Source organism: Taudactylus pleione, unplaced genomic scaffold (assembly GCF_031769625.1).
Source record: "Taudactylus pleione unplaced genomic scaffold, aTauple2 ptg000126l, whole genome shotgun sequence".
In the NCBI taxonomy this organism is placed as follows: Eukaryota; Metazoa; Chordata; class Amphibia; order Anura; family Myobatrachidae; genus Taudactylus; species Taudactylus pleione.
The window spans coordinates 13917-40018 of record NW_028284528.1 but is presented as its reverse complement, the minus strand read 5'-3'; the positions used below and the strand labels follow the sequence as shown (position 1 = coordinate 40018).

At 54.0% G+C, this 26102-nt stretch overlaps 1 long non-coding RNA gene across 1 annotated transcript; it reads left to right on the top strand.

Moving 5' to 3' along the window:
- Nucleotides 1-199: 199 nt before the first annotated feature.
- LOC148523864 (uncharacterized) lies at nt 200-6576 on the top strand. The gene is made up of 3 exons (XR_015878412.1): nt 200-321; nt 606-771; nt 6514-6576. It is a non-coding gene; the product is annotated as an uncharacterized LOC148523864 (long non-coding RNA).
- The last annotated feature ends 19526 nt before the right edge of the window (nt 6577-26102 follow it).

Below are 26102 nucleotides of genomic sequence, written 5' to 3'. Positions count from 1 at the left end.
CACATCGCACGGCGCTCTTGCCCTTAGAGAACCCAACAGTTCGTTCCACTCTGTCCCCTCCTATGAAGCCATGTTCCCTGAGCTGCCTCTCACTCTACATATACATGAAATGTGTCTCCATAAACATGGCCGCAGCCGTGGAACTCGCTGTAGTTAGTGAGGACACTGCTCAGTCAATCTGACTTCTGTGCTTATTTGGTGATAGGACAGAGTGTGCGACTGCTGTCACTGTGTGTGTGTGTGTGTGTGGAAGGAATGAAGTGACAGCAGCCTGGAGACCTGCACTCTCTGTGATATGAAGGAGCCCTGACCTCCAAGCTGGTAACTTGTCATCACTGCATTACACACTGATAATATATATGTGCAGCTGAGTTAGGACACCTGCCTGGCTGGGACTTGTAGTTCCTCAGCAGCTGGAGACCCCCACAGGATGCCTAACCCAGATATATAATAATCTTGTGCCTTCGCCTTTGTCACACCGAGGCCGATGAGAGATGTACAGTACAGCACTTGTCACTGGCTTGCAGGGTTATGCTGGGATTTCCAGGAAGCGTGCGTATCACTCTCTATATACCGTTTTCAAATTCTATTGTATATATTTGCAGAGTGTAATCCAAGGAGCGGATCCGGCATGTGAAGGCGTTATCCGGCACTGATCCGATTTCTGAGAGATCAAGGGCCGCAGAGCGACTATTATCTGTACACCTGCATCGCAGCAATAAAGCAAACATGAGTTTCCTGATCGACTCCATCCTCATGGTCATATCCCAGGTGAGGGGTCGCTGGTGGTGGCATCTAACATCTCCTTGTCACTCTGACACTTGTAGTGCTCCTGGCGCACAGCTGCCTCGCTGTCTGGAGTCGCGCTACATGCTGGGAGAGCAAACGCTGCAGAGGTGCCTCTGGATGAAAAGCCACACCAATAGCTGTTATGAGTATTTGTATTTATATCAGGGTTTACATCTATTTTATTTTGAATTATCATTGGATTGTAGAGTACAGTTGATTTGCAGAATGCTAAATTTTTATTCATGGCCCGGTGTGGCTTTTTCATACATAAATATGGAATTACTTGCCTAATAATGACTGTACCACTGAGAGAGCATCCAGTCACCTATTAGGAGGTTGTAACCCTCCCCCCACCAAATTGTCTGCTGCAACTTCTTTGGAACATATAGCACATGAATTAGAGTTTTTGCAGCATCTTGTGTGAGATGGAATCAGTATGATATACCACTGGACAGCATGCCGGCGGTCAGAAGACCGACAGTGGCATCCCGATCTTCAAAATCCCAACTGAGGCCGGTATGTACCCTCCCCCCTCTCCCCCCCCCCCCCTAACGCTCTTTCGGTGGTGCCTAACCATAACCTCCCCCACAGTGGCCCCTAAACCTAACCCTCCGGGGTGGTGCCTAACCTCCCCAGGTGGCGCCTAACCCTAACCCCTTCTCCCAGCAGCCTAACCCTAACTCACCCCAGGGGGTCCCTAATCCTAACCCCCGCCATCCCTGGGCTAACGCTAGTATCCTTCCCTTCGGGATGCCGGCGTTTGGGATGCCAACGACGATATCTTGAACCCTTCGGGATCGTGGCGTCGGCTTCCTGACGGGCGTCGGGATTTCGGAGGCGTTATACCAACGTCCGGCATCCCATCTGCCGGCATCTTAACCGCATCCTGTGTGAGTTATGTATTCTGGATATAGGTCTCAGTTTCTGGGGGCGATTCAAATCTTTTTTGCCTGCTTTTTTTTTTTAAGACGCCCGACAGAGCAATTCAATTGTTGCTCCGTCAAGGCGCGATTGCTGCCGGCACGAGCATTTCTGCTCGCACCCTCAGGAGGGTGCGAGGAGAAATGTGTGACAAACCCTCTGGTTAGGGCACACTAACTGCAGTTAGCGCGACCTTACCAGAACTTTAGAAAGGGCAAAGAGGGTGATAATGAGTGCTCAGAACAATTGAATTGCAACACTGGGTGCTCATTAATTATCACGGCTTATAAAACAATTGAATCGCCCTCTCTGTCTGTAACAGGATTTGGATACAGAGTGTACAGTATGTGGGGAATAATGGACAGTTCAGAGTCCAGGGTGACACCTAGGCAGAGAGCTGGAGGGGCAGGGTTTATTGTCTTAGAAATAGAGTTGTCAGGTTGGTAACAACTGTTGGCCATTGGGAATATTATCATCTCATTGTGAAAGTTGGGACTTGAGGCGGCGAGATGACATCCAAGATAAAATGGCCGAGAGACAATCAGTAATGTGGCCAACACAGATTGTTGACCGTTCAGAGAGAATAAATACAGTTTGATTTCCTCCGCAGTCAGGTGGTACTGAAACCCAAAGTACTGTAGCTTAGTACTTTTCTAAGAACACATTATATAAATAGAGGAGGGGAGCAGGTTAGGACTGAGTGTGATAGTCCCCTACTGATGGGGGAAGTGGAGAGGAGGTAGGTTCAGGTCATTGGGCGTGATTCAGTTGTACGCGCAGTAAAAGTCGGTCTGCGCATACGTTACTGCTGGGAGCTGAAGAATGGATTTGGACGCAGTTTCGGTGGGCATTTCTGGGTGGTAACAGGGTGTTGGTTAGCCAGCACAGCGGCGGATTAGCGCCTCTGTACCAATACTATTGGCTGCACCATTAGCATAAAGGCGCAGTCCCGGCTGCAATAGCGTGCACCTTTGAATCAGGACCATTAACACTGAGGGAGCCAGGATAGGACCGTGTACTGAGACACCAGGTGGCCAACCAGGACTTGGCATATAATATAATGTAATATAAAAGCACTTTGCCACTTTATGTTCCTCCATCCATTGCGAGACCCATTTTTCATTCCCGTTAACATCCGCTTCCACCATATACTGCAGAATAAAGGGGGAAAAAAAGTAGAAAATGACCCAAGAAAAAACGTAAAACTGATGCAAACACAAAACCGCCGTGGTGTCCAGTCCTGAGAGCGACATCAACAAGGTTCTGTGTTACAGGAGATCTACTTACCTTTACCAGGAAGGCTTCAATATTAGGCCACTGTAACCAAACACAACCGATGTCTGCTGTGTCCTATCTGTATAATTCTGTTACCAAAGTCTGACCACTCAAACGTGTCTTTGGGGGAAGCTTTTTCCTGTGTGACACGACCCTGCGGCACATCCATATATTGTAATTTATTGGAAGCTTTTTCCTGTGTGACACGACCCTGCGGCACATCCATATATTGTCATTTATGGGGAAGCTTTGTCCTGTGTGACACGCCCCTGCGGCACATCCATATATTGTCATTTATGGGGAAGCTTTGTCCTGCGTGACACGCCCCTGCGGCACATCCATATATTGTCATTTATGGGGAAGCTTTGTCCTGTGTGACACGCCCCTACGGCACATCCATATATTGTAATTTATTGGAAGCTTTGTCCTGTGTGACACGCCCCTGCGGCACATCCATATATTGTCATTTATTGGAAGCTTTTTCCTGTGTGACACGCCCCTGCGGCACATCCATATATTGTCATTTATTGGAAGCTTTGTCCTGTGTGACACGCCTCTGCGGCACATCCATAAATTGTCATTTATTGGAAGCTTTGTCCTGTGTGACACGCCCCTGCGGCACATCCATATATTGTCAGCTTTGTCCTGTGTGACACGCCCCTGCGGCACATCCATATATTGTCATTTATGGGGAAGCTTTGTCCTGTGTGACACGCCTCTGCGGCACATCCATAAATTGTCATTTATTGGAAGCTTTGTCCTGTGTGACACGCCCCTGCGGCACATCCATATATTGTAATTTATTGGAAGCTTTGTCCTGTGTGACACTCCCCTGCGGCACATCCATATATTGTCAGCTTTGTCCTGTGTGACACGCCCCTGCGGCACATCCATATATTGTCATTTATGGGGAAGCTTTGTCCTGTGTGACACGCCCCTGTGGCACATCCATATATTGTCATTTATGGGGAAGCTTTGTCCTGTGTGACACACCCCGGCGGAACATCCATATATTGTCATTTATGGGGAAGGTTTGTCCTGTGTGACACGCCCCTGCGGCACATCCATATATTGTCATTTATTGGAAGCTGTGTCCTGTGTGACACGCCCCTGCGGCACATCCATATATTGTCATTTATTGGAAGCTGTGTCCTGTGTGACACGCCCCTGCGACACATCCATATATTGTCATTTATGGGGAAGCTTTGTCCTGTGTGACACGCCTCTGCGGCACATCCATAAATTGTCATTTATTGGAAGCTTTGTCCTGTGTGACACGCCCCTGCGGCACATCCATATATTGTAATTTATTGGAAGCTTTGTCCTGTGTGACACTCCCCTGCGGCACATCCATATATTGTCAGCTTTGTCCTGTGTGACACGCCCCTGCGGCACATCCATATATTGTCATTTATGGGGAAGGTTTGTCCTGTGTGACACGCCCCTGCGGCACATCCATATATTGTCATTTATGGGGAAGCTTTGTACTGTGTGACACGCCCCTGCGGCACATCCATATATTGTCATTTATGGGGAAGCTTTGTCCTGTGTGACACGCCCCTGCGGCACATCCATATATTGTCATTTATGGGGAAGCTTTGTCCTGTGTGACACGCCCCTGCGGCACATCCATATATTGTCATTTATTGGAAGCTTTTTCCTGTGTGACACGACCCTGCGGCACATCCATATATTGTCATTTATGGGGAAGCTTTGTCCTGTGTGACACACCCCGGCGGAACATCCATATATTGTCATTTATGGGGAAGCTTTGTCCTGTGTGACACACCCCTGCGGCACATCCCTATATTGTCATTTATTGGAAGCTTTGTCCTGTGTGACACGCCTCTGCGGAACATCCATATATTGTCATTTATTTTAAGCTTTGTCCTGTGTGACACACCCCTGCGGCACATCCATATATTGTCATTTATGGGGAAGCTTTGTCCTGTGTGACACGCCCCTGCGACACATCCATATATTGTCATTTATGGGGAAGGTTTGTCCTGTGTGACACGCCCCTGCGGCACATCCATATATTGTCATTTATTGTAAGTTTTGTCCTGTGTGACACGCCCCTGCGGCACATCCATATATTGTCATTTATTGGAAGCTTTTTCCTGTGTGACACGACCCTGCGGCACATCCATATATTGTCATTTATGGGGAAGCTGTGTCCTGTGTGACATGACCCTGCGGCACATCCATATATTGTCATTTATTGGAAGCTTTTTCCTGTGTGACATGACCCTGCGGCACATCCATATATTGTCATTTATGGGGAAGCTTTGTACTGTGTGACACGCCCCTGCGGCACATCCATATATTGTCATTTATGGGGAAGGTTTGTCCTGTGTGACACGCCCCTGCGGCACATCCATATATTGTCATTTATGGGGAAGCTTTGTCCTGTGTGACACACCCCGGCGGAACATCCATATATTGTCATTTATTGTAAGTTTTGTCCTGTGTGACACGCCCCTGCGGCACATCCATATATTGTCATTTATTGGAAGCTTTTTCCTGTGTGACATGACCCTGCGGCACATCCATATATTGTCATTTCTGGGGAAGCTGTGTCCTGTGTGACACGCCCCTGCGGTACATCCATATGTTGTCATTTATGGGGAAGCTTTGTACTGTGTGACACGCCCCTGCGGCACATCCATATATTGTCATTTATGGGGAAGCTTTGTCCTGTGTGACACGCCCCTGCGGCACATCCATATATTGTCATTTATGGGGAAGCTTTGTCCTGTGTGACACGCCCCTGCGGCACATCCATATATTGTCATTTATTGGAAGCTTTGTCCTGTGTGACACGCCCCTGCGGCACATCCATATATTGTCATTTATTGGAAGCTTTGTCCTGTGTGACACGCCCCTGCGGCACATCCATATATTGTCATTTATTGGAAGCTTTGTCCTGTGTGACACGCCCCTGCGGCACATCCATATATTGTCATTTATTGGAAGCTTTTTCCTGTGTGACACGCCCCTGCGGCACATCCATATATTGTCATTTATGGGGAAGCTTTGTCCTGTGTGACACGCCCCTGCGGCACATCCATATATTGTCATTTATGGGGAAGCTTTGTCCTGTGTGACACGCCCCTGCGGCACATCCATATATTGTCATTTATGGGGAAGCTTTGTCCTGTGTGACACGCCCCTGCGGCACATCCATATATTGTCATTTATTGGAATCTTTGTCCTGTGTGACACGCCCCTGCGGCACATCCATATATTGTCATTGATCGTTGTATTGTTTATTTACTAACATGGTTCATTCAGCTCAATAATCCAGAGCAATTAGCTTTGATCAGCCTGGTGAACGGGAGGACCGATGCAATCGGGGGCCTGCAATGAATCAGACTGATAAATGTCTTGCACCTATAGTACGTTAGTAAATGACCCTCCACTGCTGTAAGCTCTTTGTGTTGCTGAGTTTATAGAGATTTGTCAGACTATATTCTCTTGTTATCAGATAATGTTTTGGTGACCTCTCGCTTGTCTGTCTCCTCACAGCTGCTGTTTTTTGGCTGCGGCTGGTTATTCTTCATGCGTCAGCTCTTTAAAGACTATGAGGTGAGTTTTCCTATAATATCCTGGTTTTAAAATTGAAAAGGAAGAATAATTTGTGGTCTAGTAATGAAAATGAGAAAAAGTGTCTGGTGAGCTAGCATGGGCTGGGGGCACAGGACAGGGAGCTGTGTCAGCAGGTGGGGACTATATTGTATAGACAGGGATGAGTGTGTGTAAGCTAGTATGGGCTGGGGGCACAGGGCAGGGAGCTGTGTCAGCAGGGGGGGACTATATTATAGACAGGGATGAGTGTGTGTGAGCTAGCTTGGGCTGGGGGCACAGGACAGGGAGCTGTGTCAGCAGGGGGGGACTATATTATATAGACAGGGATGAGTGTGTGTGAGCTAGCACGGGCTGGGGGCACAGGGCAGGGAGCTGTGTCACCAGGGGGGGACTATATTGTATAGACAGGGATGAGTGTGTGTGAGCTAGCATGGGCTGGGGGCACAGGACAGGGAGCTGTGTCAGCGGGGGGGGGGGACTATATTGTATAGACAGGGATGAGTGTGTGTGAGCTAGCATGGGCTGGGGGCACAGGGCAGGGAGCTGTCTCAGCAGGGGGGGACTATATTATATAGACAGGGATGAGAGTGTGTGAGCTAGCATGGGCTGGGGGCACAGGACAGGGAGCTGTGTCCGCAGGGGAGGACTATATTATAGACAGGGATGAGTGTGTGTGAACTTGCATGAGCAGGGGGCACAGGGCAGGGAGCTGTGTCAGCAGGGGGGGACTATATTATATAGACAGGGATGAGTGTGTGTGAGCTAGCACGGGCTGGGGGCACAGGGCAGGGAGCTGTGTCACCAGGGGTGGACTATATTATAGACAGGGATGAGTGTGTGTGAGCTAGCATGGGCTGGGGGCACAGGGCAATGAGCTGTGTCAGCAGGGGGGGACTATATTATAGACAGGGATGAGTGTGTGTGAGCTAGCATGGACTGGGGGCACAGGACAGGGAGCTGTGTCAGCAGGGGGGGGACTATATTGTATAGACAGGGATGAGTGTGTGTGAGCTAGCATGGGCTTTGGGGCACAGGGCAGGGAGCTGTGTCAGCAGGGGGGGACTTTATTGTATAGACAGGGATGAGTGTGTGTGAGCTAGCATGGGCTGGGGGCACAGGACAGAGAGCTGTGTCAGCAGGGGGGGGACTATATTGTATAGACAGGGATGAGTGTTTGTGAGCTAGCATGGGCTGGGGGCACAGGGCAGGGAGCTGTGTCAGCAGGGGGGGGGACTATATTGTATAGACAGGGATGAGTGTGTGTGAGCTAGCATGGGCTGGGGGCACAGGACAGGGGGCTGTGTCAGCAGGGGGGGCTATATTGTATAGACAGGGATGAGTGTGTGTGAGCTAGCATGGGCTGGGGGCACAGGGCAGGGAGCTGTGTCAGCAGGGGGGGGGACTAATATTGTATAGACAGGGATGAGTGTGTGTGAGCCAGCATGGGCTGGGTGCAGGGGGCAGGGAGCTGTGTCAGCAGGGGGGGACTATATTGTATAGACAGGGATGAGTGTGTGTGAGCTAGCATGGGCTGAGGGCACAGGACAGGGAGCTGTGTCAGCAGGGGGGGGACTATATTATATATACAGGGATGAGTGTGTGTGAGCTAGCATGGGCTGGGGGCACAGGGCAGGGAGCTGTGTCAGCAGGGGGGGACTATATTATATAGACAGGGATGAGTGTGTGTGAGCTAGCATGGGCTGGGGGCACAGGGCAGGGAGCTGTGTCAGCATGGGGGGGGACTATATTGTATAGACAGGGTTGAGTGTGTGTGAGCTAGCATGGGCTGGGGGCACAGGGCAGGGAGTTGTGTCAGCAGGGGGGGGACTAATATTGTATAGACAGGGATGAGTGTGTGTGAGCCAGCATGGGCTGGGGGCAGAGGGCAGGGAGCTGTGTCAGCAGGGGGGGACTATATTATATAGACAGGGATGAGTATGTGTGAGCTAGCATGGGCTGGGGGCAGAGGGCAGGGAGCTGTGTCAGCAGGGGGGGGACTAATATTGTATAGACAGGGATTATTGTGTGTGAGCTAGCATGGGCTGGGGGCACAGGACAGGGAGCTGTGTCAGTAGGGGGGGGGGGACTATATTATATAGACAGGGATGAGTGTGTGTGAACTAGCATGGGCTGGGGGCACAGGGCAGGGAGCTGTGTCAGCAGGGGGGGGACTAATATTGTATAGACAGGGATTATTGTGTGTGAGCTAGCATGGGCTGGGGGCACAGGGCAGGGTGCTGTGTCAGCGGGGGGGGGACTATATTATATAGACAGGGATGAGTGTGTGTGAGCTAGCATACGCTGGGGGCACAGGACAGAGAGCTGTGTCAGCGGGGGGGGACTATATTGTATAGACAGGGATGAGTGTTTGTGAGCTAGCATGGGCTGGGTGCAGGGGGCAGGGAGCTGTGTCAGCAGGGGGGGACTATATTGTATAGACAGGGATGAGTGTGTGTGAACTAGCAAGGGCTGGGGGCACAGGGCAGGGAACTGTGTCAGCAGGGGGGGACTATATTATATATACAGGGATGAGTGTGTGTGAGCTTGCATGGGCTGGGGGCACAGGGCAGGGTGCTGTGTCAGCGGGGGGGGGACTATATTATATAGACATGGATGAGTGTGCGAGCTAGCATGGGCTGGGGGCACAGGGCAGGGAGCTGTGTCAGCCGGGGGGGGCTATATTGTATAGACAGGGATGAGTGTGTGTGAGCTAGCATGGGCTGGGGGCACAGGACAGGGAGCTGTGTCAGCGGGGGGGGGGACTATATTGTATAGACAGGGATGAGTGTGTGAGCTAGCATGGGCTGGGGACACAGGGCAGGGAGCTGTGTCAGCAGGGGGGGGGACTATATTATATAGACAGGGATGAGTGTGTGTGAGCTAGCATGCGCTGGGGGCACAGGACAGAGAGCTGTGTCAGCAGGGGGGGGACTATATTGTATAGACAGGGATGAGTGTTTGTGAGCTAACATGGGCTGGGGGCACAGGGCAGGGAGCTGTGTCAGCAGGGGGGGGACTATTGTATAGACAGGGATGAGTGTGTGTGAGCTAGCATGGGCTGGGGGCACAGGGCAGGGGGCTGTGTCAGCAGGGGGGGGGGCTATATTGTATAGACAGGGATGAGTGTGTGTGAGCTAGCATGGGCTGGGGGCACAGGGCAGGGAGCTGTGTCAGCAGGGGGGGACTATATTGTATAGACAGGGATGAGTGTGTGTGAGCTAGCATGGGCTGAGGGCACAGGACAGGGAGCTGTGTCAGCAGGGGGGGGGACTATATTATATATACACGGATGAGTGTGTGTGAGCTAGCATGGGCTGGGGGCACAGGGCAGGGAGCTGTGTCAGCAGGGGGGGACTATATTATATAGACAGGGATGAGTGTGTGTGAGCTAGCATGGGCTGGGGGCACAGGACAGGGAGCTGTGTCAGGAGGGGGGGACTATATTGTATAGACAGGGATGAGTGTGTGTGAGCTAGCATGGGCTGGGGGCACAGGACAGGGAGCTGTGTCAGGAGGGGGGGACTATATCGTATAGACTGGAATTAGTGTGTGTGAGCTAGCATGGGCTGGGGGCACAGGGCAGGGAGCTGTGTCAGCAGGGGTGGACTATATTGTATAGACAGGGATGATTGTGTGTGAGCTAGCATGGGCTGAGGGCACAGGACAGGGAGCTGTGTCAGCAGGGGGGGACTATATTGTATAGACAGGGATGAGTGTGTGTGAGCTAGCATGGGCTGGGGGCACAGGGCAGGGAGCTATGTCAGCAGGGGGGGGGACTATATTATATAGACAGGGATGAGTGTGTGAGCTAGCATGGGCTGGGGGCACAGGTCAGGGAGCTGTGTCAGCAAGGGGAGGGCTATATTGTATAGACAGGGATGAGTATATGTGAGCTAGCATGGGCTTGGGGGCACAGGACAGAGAGCTGTGTCAGCAGGGGGGGGGGGGACTATATTATATATACAGGGATGAGTGTGTGTGAGTTAGCATGCGCTGGGGGCACAGGGCAATGAGCTGTGTCAGCGGGGGGGGGGGGACTATATTGTATAGACAGGGATGAGTGTGTGTGAGCTAGCATGAGCTGGGGGCACAGGACAGGGAGCTGTGTCAGCAGGGGGGGGACTATATTGTATAGACAGGGATGAGTGTGTGTGAGCTAGCATGGCTGGGGGACACAGGGCAGGGAGCTGTGTCAGCAGTGGGGGACTTTATTATATAGACAGGGATGAGTGTGTGTGAGCTAGCATGGGCTGGGGGCACAGGACAGGGAGCTATGTCAGCAGGGGGGGACTATATTGTATAGACAGGGATGAGTGTGTGTGAGCTAGCATGGGCTGGGGGCACAGGACAGGGAGCTATGTCAGCAGGGGGGGACTATATTGTATAGACAGGGATGAGTGTGTGTGAGCTAGCATGGGCTGGGGGCACAGGGCAATGAGCTGTGTCAGCAGGGGTGGACTGTGTTATATAGACAGGGATGAGTGTGTGTGAGCTAGCATGGGCTGGGGACACAGGACAGGGAGCTGTGTCAGCAGGGGGCACTATATTGTATAGACTTGGATGAGTGTGTGTGAACTAGCATGGGCTGGGTCACAGGGCAGGGAGCTGTGTCAGCAGGGGGGGACTATATTATATTGACAGTGATGAGTGTGTGTGAGGTAGCATGGGCTGGGGACACAGGACAGGGAGCTGTGTCAGCAGGGGGGGGACTATATTGTATAGACAGGGATGTGTGTGTGAGCTAGCATGGGCTGGGGGGCACAGGACAGGGAGCTGTGTCAGCAAGGGGGACTATATTGTATAGACAGGATGAGTGTGTGTGAGCTTGCATGGGCTGGGGGCACAGGACAGGGAGCTGTGTCAGCAGGGGGGGGACTATATTGTATAGACAGGTATTAGTGTGTGTGAGCTAGCATGGGCTGGGGGCACAGGACAGGGAGGTGTGTCAGCAGGGGGGGGGACTATATTGTATAGACAGGGATGAGTGTTTGTGAGCTAGCATGGGCTGGTGGCACAGGGCAATGAGCTGTGTCAGCTGGGGGGGACTGTATTATATAGACAACGATGAGTGTGTGTGAGCTAGCATGGGCTGGTGGCACAGGGCAATGAGCTGTGTCAGCAGGGGGGGGACTATATTATATAGACAGGGATGAGTGTGTGTGAGCTAGTATGGGCTGGGGGCACAGGACAGGGAGCTGTGTCAGCAGGGGGGACTATATTGTATAGACAGGGATGAGTGTGAGCTAGCATGGGCTGGGGGCACAGGGCAATGAGCTGTGTCAGCAGGCGGGGACTGTATTATATAGACAACGATGAGTGTGTGTGAGCTAGCATGGGCTGGGAGCACAGGGCATGGAGCTGTGTCAGCAGGGGGGGACTATATTATATAGACAGGGATGAGTGTGTGTGAGCTAGCATGAGCTGGGGGCACAGGACAGGGAGCTGTGTCAGCAGGGAGGGACTATATTGTATAGACAGGGATGAGTGTGTGTGAGCTAGCATGGGCTGGGGGCACAGGGCAATGAGCTGTGTCAGCAGGGGGGACTGTATTATATAGACAACGATGAGTGTGTGTGAGCTAGCATGGGCTGGGAGCACAGGGCATGGAGCTGTGTCAGCAGGGGGGGACTATATTATATAGACAGGGATGAGTGTGTGGTGAGCTAGCATGGGCTGGGGGCACAGGGCAGGGAGCTGTGTCAGCGGGGGGGGGGACTTATATTGTATAGACAGGGACGAGTTTGTGTGAGCTAGCATGGGCTGGGGGCACAGGAAAGGGAGCTGTATCAGCAGGGGGGGGGACTATATTATATAGACAGGGATGAGTGTGTGTGAGCTAGCATGGGCTGGGGGCACAGGGCAGGGAGCTGTGTCAGCAGGGGGGGACTATATTATATAGACAGGGATGAGTGTGTGTGAGCTAGCATGGACTGGGGGCACAGGACAGGGAGCTGTGTCAGGAGGGGGGACTATATTGTATAGACAGGGATGAGTGTGTGTGAGCTAGCATGGGCTGGGGGCACAGGACAGGGAGCTGTGTCAGGAGGGGGGGACTACATCGTATAGACTGGGATGAGTGTGTGTGAGCTAGCATGGGCTGGGGACACAGGACAGGGAGGTGTGTCAGCTGGGGGGGGGGACTATATTGTATAGACAGGGATGAGTATGTGTGAGCTAGCATGGGCTTGGGGGCACAGGACAGAGAGCTGTGTCAGCAGGGGGGGGGACTATATTATATATACAGGGATGAGTGTGTGTGAGTTAGCATGCGCTGGGGGCACAGGGCAATGAGCTGTGTCAGCGGGGGGGGGGACTATATTGTATAGACAGGGATGAGTGTGTGTGAGCTAGCATGAGCTGGGGGCACAGGACAGGAAGCTGTGTCAGCAGGGGGGGGACTATATTGTATAGACAGGTATGAGAGTGTGTGAGCTAGCATGGGCTTGGGGCACAGGACAGGGAGCTGTGTCAGCAGGGGGGGACTGTATTATATAGACAGGGATGAGTGTGTGTGAGCTAGTATGGGCTGGGGGCACAGGACAGGGAGCTGTGTCAGCAGGGTGGACTATATTGTATAGACAGGGATGAGTGTGTGTGAGCTAGCATGGGCTGGGGACACAGGGCAGGGAGCTGTGTCAGCAGGGAGGGGACTATATTGTATAGACAGGGATGAGTGTGTGTGAGCTAGCATGGGCTGGGGGCACAGGGCAATGAGCTGTGTCAGCAGGGGGGGACTGTATTATATAGACAAGGATGAGTGTGTGTGAGCTAGCATGGGCTGGGAGCACAGGGCATGGAGCTGTGTCAGCAGGGGGGGACTATATTATATAGACAGGGATGAGTGTGTGTGAGCTAGCATGGGCTGGGGGCACAGGGCAGGGAGCTGTGTCAGCAGGGGTGGACTATATTATATAGACAGGGATGAGTGTGTGGTGAGCTAGCATGGGCTGGGGGCACAGGGCAGGGAGCTGTGTCAGCGGGGTGGGGACTTATATTGTATAGACAGGGATGAGTTTGTGTGAGCTAGCATGGGCTGGGGGCACAGGAAAGGGAGCTGTATCAGCAGGGGGGGACTATATTATATAGACAGGGATGAGTGTGTGTGAGCTAGCATGGGCTGGGGGCACAGGGCAGGGAGCTGTGTCAGCAGGGGGGGACTATATTATATAGACAGGGATGAGTGTGTGTGAGCTAGCATGGGCTGGGGGCACAGGACAGGGAGCTGTGTCAGGAGGGGGGGACTATAATGTATAGACAGGGATGAGTGTGTGTGAGCTAGCATGGGCTGGGGGCACAGGACAGGGAGCTGTGTCAGGAGGGGGGGACTACATCGTATAGACTGGGATGAGTGTGTGTGAGCTAGCATGGGCTGGGGGCACAGGGCAGGGAGCTGTGTCAGCAGGGGGGGACTATATTGTATAGACAGGGATGACTGTGTGTGAGCTAGCATGGGCTGGGGACACAGGACAGGGAGCTGTGTCAGCAGGGGGGGGACTATATTGTATAGACAGGGATGAGTGTGTGTGAGCTAGCATGGGCTGAGGGCACAGGACAGGGAGCTGTGTCAGCAGGGGGGGACTATATTGTATAGACAGGGATGAGTGTGTGTGAGCTAGCATGGGCTGGGGGCACAGGGCAGGGAGCTGTGTCAGCAGGGTGGACTATATTGTATAGACAGGGATGAGTGTGTGTGAGCTAGCATGGGCTGGGGCACAGGTCAGGGAGCTGTGTCAGCAAGGGGAGGGCTATATTGTATAGACAGGGATGAGTATGTGTGAGCTAGCATGGGCTTGGGGGCACAGGACAGAGAGCTGTGTCAGCGGGGGGGGGGGGACTATATTATATATACAGGGATGAGTGTGTGTGAGTTAGCATGCGCTGGGGGCACAGGGCAATGAGCTGTGTCAGCGGGGGGGGGGGGGACTATATTGTATAGACAGGGATGAGTGTGTGTGAGCTAGCATGAGCTGGGGGCACAGGACAGGGAGCTGTGTCAGCAGGGGGGGGACTATATTGTATAGACAGGGATGAGAGTGTGTGAGCTAGCATGGGCTGGGGGACACAGGGCAGGGAGCTGTGTCAGCAGTGGGGGACTTTATTATATAGACAGGGATGAGTGTGTGTGAGCTAGCATGGGCTGGGGGCACAGGACAGGGAGCTATGTCAGCAGGGGGGGACTATATTGTATAGACAGGGATGAGTGTGTGTGAGCTAGCATGGGCTGGGGGCACAAGACAGGGAGCTGTGTCAGCAGGGGGGACTGTATTATATAGACAGGGATGAGTGTGTGTGAGCTAGTATGGGCTGGGGGCACAGGACAGGGAGCTGTGTCAGCAGGGTGGACTATATTGTATAGACAGGGATGAGTGTGTGTGAGCTAGCATGGGCTGGGGGCACAGGACAGGGAGCTGTGTCAGCAGGGGGGGGACTTATATTGTATAGATAGGGATGATAGTGTGTGAGGTAGCATTGGCTGGGGTCACAGGGCAGGGAGCTGTGTCAGCAGGGGGGGACTATATTATATAGACAGGGATGAGTGTGTGTGAGGTAGCATGGGCTGGGGGCACAGGACAGGGAGCTGTGTCAGCAGGGGGGACTATATTGTATAGACATGGATGAGTGTGTGTGAGCTAGCATGGGCTGGGGGCACAGGACAGGGAGCTGTGTCAGCAGGGGGGGGGACTATATTGTATAGACAAGTATTAGTGTGTGTGAGCTAGCATTGGCTGGGGGCACAGGACAGGGAGCTGTGTCAGCAGGGGGGTGACTATATTATATAGACAGGGATGAGTGTGTGTGAGCTAGCATGGGCTGGGGGCACAGGACAGGGAGGTGTGTCAGCAGGGGGGGGGCTATATTGTATAGACAGGGATGAGTGTGTGTGAGCTAGCATTGGCTGGGGGCACAGGACAGGGAGCTGTGTCAGCAGGGGGGGTGACTATATTATATAGACAGGGATGAGTGTGTGTGAGCTAGCATGGGCTGGGGGAACAGGGCAGGGAGCTGTGTCAGCAGGGGGGGACTATATTGTATAGACAGGGATGAGTGTGTGTGAGCTAGCATGGGCTCGGGGCACAGGGCAGGGAGCTGTGTCAGCAGGGGGGGACTATATTATATCGACAGGGATGAGTGTGTGGTGAGCTAGCATGGGCTGGGGGCACAGGGCAGGGAGCTGTGTCAGCGGGGGGGGGACTTATATTGTATAGACAGGGATGAGTGTGTGTGAGCTAGCATTGGCTGGGGGCACAGGAAAGGGAGCTGTGTCAGCAGGAGGGGAACTATATTGTATAGACAGGGATGAGTGTGTGTGAGCTAGCATGGGCTGGGGGCACAGGGCTGGGAGCTGTGTCAGCAGGGGGGGACTATATTATATAGACAGGGAAGAGTGTGTGGTGAGCTAGCATGGGCTGGGGGCACAGGACAGGGAGCTGTGTCAGCACGGGGGGGGACTATATTGTATAGACAGGGATGAGTGTGTGTGAGCAAGCATGGGCTGGGGGCACAGGGCAGGGAGCTGTGTCAGCGGGGGGGGACTATATTATATATACAGGGATGAGTGTGTGTGCGCTAGCATGGGCTGGGGACTCAGGACAGGGAGCCGTGTCAGCGGGGGGGGGGACTATATTGTATAGACAGGGATGAGTGTGTGTGAGCTAGCATGGGCTGGGGGCACAGGGCAGGGAGCTGTGTCAGCAGGGGGGGGGACTATATTATATAGACAGGGATGAATGTGTGTGAGCTAGCATGGGCTGGGGACACAGGACAGGGTGCTGTGTCAGCAGGGGGGGGACTATATTGTATAGACAGGGATTATTGTGTGTGAGCTAGCATGGGCTTGGGTCACAGGACAGGGAGGTGTGTCAGCAGGGGGGGACTATATTGTATAGACAGGGATGAGTGTTTGTGAGCTAGCATGGGCTGGGGGCACAGAGCAGGGAGCTGTGTCTGCAGGGGGGGGACTATATTGTATAGACAGGGATGAGTGTGTGTGAGCTAGCATGGGCTGGGGGACACAGGGCAGGGAGCTGTGTCAGCAGTGGGGGACTTTATTATATAGACAGGGATGAGTGTGTGTGAGCTAGCATGGGCTGGGGGCACAGGACAGGGAGCTATGTCAGCAGGGGGGGACTATATTGTATAGACAGGGATGAGTGTGTGTGAGCTAGCATGGGCTGGGGGCACAGGACAGGGAGCTATGTCAGCAGGGGGGGACTATATTGTATAGACAGGGATGAGTGTGTGTGAGCTAGCATGGGCTGGGGGCACAGGGCAATGAGCTGTGTCAGCAGGGGTGGACTGTGTTATATAGACAGGGATGAGTGTGTGTGAGCTAGCATGGGCTGGGGACACAGGACAGGGAGCTGTGTCAGCAGGGGGCACTATATTGTATAGACTTGGATGAGTGTGTGTGAACTAGCATGGGCTGGGGTCACAGGGCAGGGAGCTGTGTCAGCAGGGGGGGACTATATTATATAGACAGGGATGAGTGTGTGTGAGGTAGCATGGGCTGGGGACACAGGACAGGGAGCTGTGTCAGCAGGGGGGGGACTATATTGTATAGACAGGGATGAGTGTGTGTGAGCTAGCATGGGCTGGGGGCACAGGACAGGGAGCTGTGTCAGCAAGGGGGACTATATTGTATAGACAGGGATGAGTGTGTGTGAGCTTGCATGGGCTGGGGGCACAGGACAGGGAGCTGTGTCAGCAGGGGGGGCACTATATTGTATAGACAGGGATTAGTGTGTGTGAGCTAGCATGGGCTGGGGGCACAGGACAGGGAGGTGTGTCAGCAGGGGGGGGGACTATATTGTATAGACAGGGATGAGTGTTTGTGAGCTAGCATGGGCTGGTGGCACAGGGCAATGAGCTGTGTCAGCTGGGGGGGACTGTATTATATAGACAACCATGAGTGTGTGTGAGCTAGCATGGGCTGGTGGCACAGGGCAATGAGCTGTGTCAGCAGGGGGGGGACTATATTATATAGACAGGGATGAGTGTGTGTGAGCTAGCATGGGCTGGGGGCACAGGGCAGGGAGCTGTGTCAGCAGGGGGGGACTATATTATATAGACAGGGATGAGTGTGTGTGAGCTAGCATGGACTGGGGGCACAGGACAGGGAGCTGTGTCAGGAGGGGGGACTATATTGTATAGACAGGGATGAGTGTGTGTGAGCTAGCATGGGCTGGGGGCACAGGACAGGGAGCTGTGTCAGGAGGGGGGGACTACATCGTATAGACTGGGATGAGTGTGTGTGAGCTAGCATGGGCTGGGGACACAGGACAGGGAGGTGTGTCAGCTGGGGGGGGGACTATATTGTATAGACAGGGATGAGTATGTGTGAGCTAGCATGGGCTTGGGGGCACAGGACAGAGAGCTGTGTCAGCAGGGGGGGGGACTATATTATATATACAGGGATGAGTGTGTGTGAGTTAGCATGCGCTGGGGGCACAGGGCAATGAGCTGTGTCAGCGGGGGGGGGGACTATATTGTATAGACAGGGATGAGTGTGTGTGAGCTAGCATGAGCTGGGGGCACAGGACAGGAAGCTGTGTCAGCAGGGGGGGGACTATATTGTATAGACAGGTATGAGAGTGTGTGAGCTAGCATGGGCTTGGGGCACAGGACAGGGAGCTGTGTCAGCAGGGGGGACTGTATTATATAGACAGGGATGAGTGTGTGTGAGCTAGTATGGGCTGGGGGCACAGGACAGGGAGCTGTGTCAGCAGGGTGGACTATATTGTATAGACAGGGATGAGTGTGTGTGAGCTAGCATGGGCTGGGGACACAGGGCAGGGAGCTGTGTCAGCAGGGAGGGGACTATATTGTATAGACAGGGATGAGTGTGTGTGAGCTAGCATGGGCTGGGGGCACAGGGCAATGAGCTGTGTCAGCAGGGGGGGACTGTATTATATAGACAAGGATGAGTGTGTGTGAGCTAGCATGGGCTGGGAGCACAGGGCATGGAGCTGTGTCAGCAGGGGGGGACTATATTATATAGACAGGGATGAGTGTGTGTGAGCTAGCATGGGCTGGGGGCACAGGGCAGGGAGCTGTGTCAGCAGGGGTGGACTATATTATATAGACAGGGATGAGTGTGTGGTGAGCTAGCATGGGCTGGGGGCACAGGGCAGGGAGCTGTGTCAGCGGGGTGGGGACTTATATTGTATAGACAGGGATGAGTTTGTGTGAGCTAGCATGGGCTGGGGGCACAGGAAAGGGAGCTGTATCAGCAGGGGGGGGACTATATTATATAGACAGGGATGAGTGTGTGTGAGCTAGCATGGGCTGGGGGCACAGGGCAGGGAGCTGTGTCAGCAGGGGGGGACTATATTATATAGACAGGGATGAGTGTGTGTGAGCTAGCATGGGCTGGGGGCACAGGACAGGGAGCTGTGTCAGGAGGGGGGGACTATAATGTATAGACAGGGATGAGTGTGTGTGAGCTAGCATGGGCTGGGGGCACAGGACAGGGAGCTGTGTCAGGAGGGGGGGACTACATCGTATAGACTGGGATGAGTGTGTGTGAGCTAGCATGGGCTGGGGGCACAGGGCAGGGAGCTGTGTCAGCAGGGGGGGACTATATTGTATAGACAGGGATGACTGTGTGTGAGCTAGCATGGGCTGGGGACACAGGACAGGGAGCTGTGTCAGCAGGGGGGGGACTATATTGTATAGACAGGGATGAGTGTGTGTGAGCTAGCATGGGCTGAGGGCACAGGACAGGGAGCTGTGTCAGCAGGGGGGGGACTATATTGTATAGACAGGGATGAGTGTGTGTGAGCTAGCATGGGCTGGGGGCACAGGGCAGGGAGCTGTGTCAGCAGGGTGGACTATATTGTATAGACAGGGATGAGTGTGTGTGAGCTAGCATGGGCTGGGGCACAGGTCAGGGAGCTGTGTCAGCAAGGGGAGGGCTATATTGTATAGACAGGGATGAGTATGTGTGAGCTAGCATGGGCTTGGGGGCACAGGACAGAGAGCTGTGTCAGCGGGGGGGGGGGGACTATATTATATATACAGGGATGAGTGTGTGTGAGTTAGCATGCGCTGGGGGCACAGGGCAATGAGCTGTGTCAGCGGGGGGGGGGGACTATATTGTATAGACAGGGATGAGTGTGTGTGAGCTAGCATGAGCTGGGGGCACAGGACAGGGAGCTGTGTCAGCAGGGGGGGGACTATATTGTATAGACAGGGATGAGAGTGTGTGAGCTAGCATGGGCTGGGGGACACAGGGCAGGGAGCTGTGTCAGCAGTGGGGGACTTTATTATATAGACAGGGATGAGTGTGTGTGAGCTAGCATGGGCTGGGGGCACAGGACAGGGAGCTATGTCAGCAGGGGGGGACTATATTGTATAGACAGGGATGAGTGTGTGTGAGCTAGCATGGGCTGGGGGCACAAGACAGGGAGCTGTGTCAGCAGGGGGGACTGTATTATATAGACAGGGATGAGTGTGTGTGAGCTAGTATGGGCTGGGGGCACAGGACAGGGAGCTGTGTCAGCAGGGTGGACTATATTGTATAGACAGGGATGAGTGTGTGTGAGCTAGCATGGGCTGGGGGCACAGGACAGGGAGCTGTGTCAGCAGGGGGGGGACTTATATTGTATAGATAGGGATGATAGTGTGTGAGGTAGCATTGGCTGGGGTCACAGGGCAGGGAGCTGTGTCAGCAGGGGGGGACTATATTATATAGACAGGGATGAGTGTGTGTGAGGTAGCATGGGCTGGGGGCACAGGACAGGGAGCTGTGTCAGCAGGGGGGACTATATTGTATAGACATGGATGAGTGTGTGTGAGCTAGCATGGGCTGGGGGCACAGGACAGGGAGCTGTGTCAGCAGGGGGGGGGACTATATTGTATAGACAAGTATTAGTGTGTGTGAGAGCTAGCATTGGCTGGGGGCACAGGACAGGGAGCTGTGTCAGCAGGGGGGTGACTATATTATATAGACAGGGATGAGTGTGTGTGAGCTAGCATGGGCTGGGGGCACAGGACAGGGAGGTGTGTCAGCAGGGGGGGGGGCTATATTGTATAGACAGGGATGAGTGTGTGTGAGCTAGCATTGGCTGGGGGCACAGGACAGGGAGCTGTGTCAGCAGGGGGGGGTGACTATATTATATAGACAGGGATGAGTGTGTGTGAGCTAGCATGGGCTGGGGGAACAGGGCAGGGAGCTGTGTCAGCAGGGGGGGGACTATATTGTATAGACAGGGATGAGTGTGTGTGAGCTAGCATGGGCTCGGGGCACAGGGCAGGGAGCTGTGTCAGCAGGGGGGGACTATATTATATCGACAGGGATGAGTGTGTGGTGAGCTAGCATGGGCTGGGGGCACAGGGCAGGGAGCTGTGTCAGCGGGGGGGGGGACTTATATTGTATAGACAGGGATGAGTGTGTGTGAGCTAGCATTGGCTGGGGGCACAGGAAAGGGAGCTGTGTCAGCAGGAGGGGAACTATATTGTATAGACAGGGATGAGTGTGTGTGAGCTAGCATGGGCTGGGGGGCACAGGGCTGGGAGCTGTGTCAGCAGGGGGGGACTATATTATATAGACAGGGAAGAGTGTGTGGTGGAGCTAGCATGGGCTGGGGGGCACAGGACAGGGAGCTGTGTCAGCACGGGGGGGGACTATATTGTATAGACAGGGATGAGTGTGTGTGAGCAAGCATGGGCTGGGGGCACAGGGCAGGGAGCTGTGTCAGCGGGGGGGGACTATATTATATATACAGGGATGAGTGTGTGTGCGCTAGCATGGGCTGGGGACTCAGGACAGGGAGCCGTGTCAGCGGGGGGGGGACTATATTGTATAGACAGGGATGAGTGTGTGTGAGCTAGCATGGGCTGGGGGCACAGGGCAGGGAGCTGTGTCAGCAGGGGGGGGGACTATATTATATAGACAGGGATGAATGTGTGTGAGCTAGCATGGGCTGGGGACACAGGACAGGGTGCTGTGTCAGCAGGGGGGGGACTATATTGTATAGACAGGGATTATTGTGTGTGAGCTAGCATGGGCTTGGGTCACAGGACAGGGAGGTGTGTCAGCAGGGGGGGACTATATTGTATAGACAGGGATGAGTGTTTGTGAGCTAGCATGGGCTGGGGGCACAGAGCAGGGAGCTGTGTCTGCAGGGGGGGGACTATATTGTATAGACAGGGATGAGTGTGTGTGAGCTAGCATGGGCTGGGGGACACAGGGCAGGGAGCTGTGTCAGCAGTGGGGGACTTTATTATATAGACAGGGATGAGTGTGTGTGAGCTAGCATGGGCTGGGGGCACAGGACAGGAGCTATGTCAGCAGGGGGGGACTATATTGTATAGACAGGATGAGTGTGTGTGAGCTAGCATGGGCTGGGGGCACAGGACAGGGAGCTATGTCAGCAGGGGGGACTATATTGTATAGACAGGGATGAGTGTGTGTGAGCTAGCATGGGCTGGGGGCACAGGGCAATGAGCTGTGTCAGCAGGGGTGGACTGTGTTATATAGACAGGGATGAGTGTGTGTGAGCTAGCATGGGCTGGGGACACAGGACAGGGAGCTGTGTCAGCAGGGGGCACTATATTGTATAGACTTGGATGAGTGTGTGTGAACTAGCATGGGCTGGGGTCACAGGGCAGGGAGCTGTGTCAGCAGGGGGGGACTATATTATATAGACAGGGATGAGTGTGTGTGAGGTAGCATGGGCTGGGGACACAGGACAGGGAGCTGTGTCAGCAGGGGGGGACTATATTGTATAGACAGGGATGAGTGTGTGTGAGCTAGCATGGGCTGGGGGCACAGGACAGGGAGCTGTGTCAGCAAGGGGGACTATATTGTATAGACAGGGATGAGTGTGTGTGAGCTTGCATGGGCTGGGGGCACAGGACAGGGAGCTGTGTCAGCAGGGGGGCACTATATTGTATAGACAGGGATTAGTGTGTGTGAGCTAGCATGGGCTGGGGGCACAGGACAGGGAGGTGTGTCAGCAGGGGGGGGGACTATATTGTATAGACAGGGATGAGTGTTTGTGAGCTAGCATGGGCTGGTGGCACAGGGCAATGAGCTGTGTCAGCTGGGGGGACTGTATTATATAGACAACGATGAGTGTGTGTGAGCTAGCATGGGCTGGTGCACAGGGCAATGAGCTGTGTCAGCAGGGGGGGACTATATTATATAGACAGGGATGAGTGTGTGTGAGCTAGTATGGGCTGGGGGCACAGGACAGGGAGCTGTGTCAGCAGGGGGACTATATTGTATAGACAGGGATGAGTGTGTGTGAGCTAGCATGGGCTGGGGAGGGCACAGGGCAATGAGCTGTGTCAGCAGGGGGGGACTGTATTATATAGACAACGATGAGTGTGTGTGAGCTAGCATGGGCTGGGAGCACTGGCATGGAGCTGTGTCAGCAGGGGGGGACTATATTATATAGACAGGGATGAGTGTGTGTGAGCTAGCATGAGCTGGGGCACAGGACAGGGAGCTGTGTCAGCAGGGAGGGACTATATTGTATAGACAGGGATGAGTGTGTGTGAGCTAGCATGGGCTGGGGGCACAGGGCAATGAGCTGTGTCAGCAGGGGGGGACTGTATTATATAGACAACGATGAGTGTGTGTGAGCTAGCATGGGCTGGGAGCACAGGCATGGAGCTGTGTCAGCAGGGGGGACTATATTATATAGACAGGGATGAGTGTGTGGTGAGCTAGCATGGGCTGGGGGCACAGGGGCAGGGAGCTGTGTCTGTCAGCGGGGGGGGGACTTATATTGTATAGACAGGGATGAGTTTGTGTGAGCTAGCATGGGCTGGGGGCACAGGAAAGGGAGCTGTATCAGCAGGGGGGGGACTATATTATATAGACAGGGATGAGTGTGTGTGAGCTAGCATGGGCTGGGGGCACAGGGCAGGGAGCTGTGTCAGCAGGGGGGGACTATATTATATAGACAGGGATGAGTGTGTGTGAGCTAGCATGGACTGGGGGCACAGGACAGGGAGCTGTGTCAGGAGGGGGGACTATATTGTATAGACAGGGATGAGTGTGTGTGAGCTAGCATGGGCTGGGGGCACAGGACAGGGAGCTGTGTCAGGAGGGGGGGACTACATCGTATAGACTGGGATGAGTGTGTGTGAGCTAGCATGGGCTGGGGACACAGGACAGGGAGGTGTGTCAGCTGGGGGGGGGACTATATTGTATAGACAGGGATGAGTATGTGTGAGCTAGCATGGGCTTGGGGGCACAGGACAGAGAGCTGTGTCAGCAGGGGGGGGGACTATATTATATATACAGGGATGAGTGTGTGTGAGTTAGCATGCGCTGGGGGCACAGGGCAATGAGCTGTGTCAGCGGGGGGGGGGACTATATTGTATAGACAGGGATGAGTGTGTGTGAGCTAGCATGAGCTGGGGTCACAGGACAGGAAGCTGTGTCAGCAGGGGGGGGACTATATTGTATAGACAGGGATGAGAGTGTGTGAGCTAGCATGGGCTTGGGGCACAGGACAGGGAGCTGTGTCAGCAGGGGGGACTGTATTATATAGACAGGGATGAGTTTGTGTGAGCTAGTATGGGCTGGGGGCACAGGACAGGGAGCTGTGTCAGCAGGGTGGACTATATTGTATAGACAGGGATGAGTGTGTGTGAGCTAGCATGGGCTGGGGACACAGGGCAGGGAGCTGTGTCAGCAGGGAGGGGACTATATTGTATAGACAGGGATGAGTGTGTGTGAGCTAGCATGGGCTGGGGGCACAGGACAGGGAGCTGTGTCAGCAGGGAGGGACTATATTGTATAGACAGGGATGAGTGTGTGTGAGCTAGCATGGGCTGGGGGCACAGGACAGGGAGCTGTGTCAGCAGGGAGGGACTGTATTATATAGACAAGGATGAGTGTGTGTGAGCTAGCATGGGCTGGGAGCACAGGGCATGGAGCTGTGTCAGCAGGGGGGGACTATATTATATAGACAGGGATGAGTGTGTGTGAGCTAGCATGGGCTGGGGGCACAGGGCACGGAGCTGTGTCAGCAGGGGTGGACTATATTATATAGACAGGGATGAGTGTGTGGTGAGCTAGCATGGGCTGGGGGCACAGGGCAGGGAGCTGTGTCAGCGGGGTGGGGACTTATATTGTATAGACAGGGATGAGTTTGTGTGAGCTAGCATGGGCTGGGGGCACAGGAAAGGGAGCTGTATCAGCAGGGGGGGGACTATATTATATAGACAGGGATGAGTGTGTGTGAGCTAGCATGGGCTGGGGGCACAGGGCAGGGAGCTGTGTCAGCAGGGGGGGACTATATTATATAGACAGGGATGAGTGTGTGTGAGCTAGCATGGGCTGGGGGCACAGGACAGGGAGCTGTGTCAGGAGGGGGGGACTATAATGTATAGACAGGGATGAGTGTGTGTGAGCTAGCATGGGCTGGGGGCACAGGACAGGGAGCTGTGTCAGGAGGGGGGGACTACATCGTATAGACTGGGATGAGTGTGTGTGAGCTAGCATGGGCTGGGGGCACAGGGCAGGGAGCTGTGTCAGCAGGGGGGGACTATATTGTATAGACAGGGATGACTGTGTGTGAGCTAGCATGGGCTGGGGACACAGGACAGGGAGCTGTGTCAGCAGGGGGGGGACTATATTGTATAGACAGGGATGAGTGTGTGTGAGCTAGCATGGGCTGAGGGCACAGGACAGGGAGCTGTGTCAGCAGGGGGGTACTATATTGTATAGACAGGGATGAGTGTGTGTGAGCTAGCATGGGCTGGGGGCACAGGGCAGGGAGCTGTGTCAGCAGGGTGGACTATATTGTATAGACAGGGATGAGTGTGTGTGAGCTAGCATGGGCTGGGGCACAGGTCAGGGAGCTGTGTCAGCAAGGGGAGGGCTATATTGTATAGACAGGGATGAGTATGTGTGAGCTAGCATGGGCTTGGGGGCACAGGACAGAGAGCTGTGTCAGCAGGGGGGGGGGACTATATTATATATACAGGGATGAGTGTGTGTGAGTTAGCATGCGCTGGGGGCACAGGGCAATGAGCTGTGTCAGCGGGGGGGGGGACTATATTGTATAGACAGGGATGAGTGTGTGTGAGCTAGCATGAGCTGGGGGCACAGGACAGGGAGCTGTGTCAGCAGGGGGGGGACTATATTGTATAGACAGGGATGAGAGTGTGTGAGCTAGCATGGGCTGGGGGCACAGGGCAGGGAGCTATGTCAGCAGGGGGGGACTATATTGTATAGACAGGGATGAGTGTGTGTGAGCTAGCATGGGCTGGGGGCACAAGACAGGGAGCTGTGTCAGCAGGGGGGACTGTATTATATAGACAGGGATGAGTGTGTGTGAGCTAGCATGGGCTGGGGGCACAGGACAGGGAGCTATGTCAGCAGGGGGGGACTATATTGTATAGACAGGGATGAGTGTGTGTGAGCTAGCATGGGCTGGGGGCACAAGACAGGGAGCTGTGTCAGCAGGGGGGGACTTTATTATATAGACAGGGATGAGTGTGTGTGAGCTAGCATGGGCTGGGGGCACAGGACAGGGAGCTATGTCAGCAGGGGGGGACTATATTGT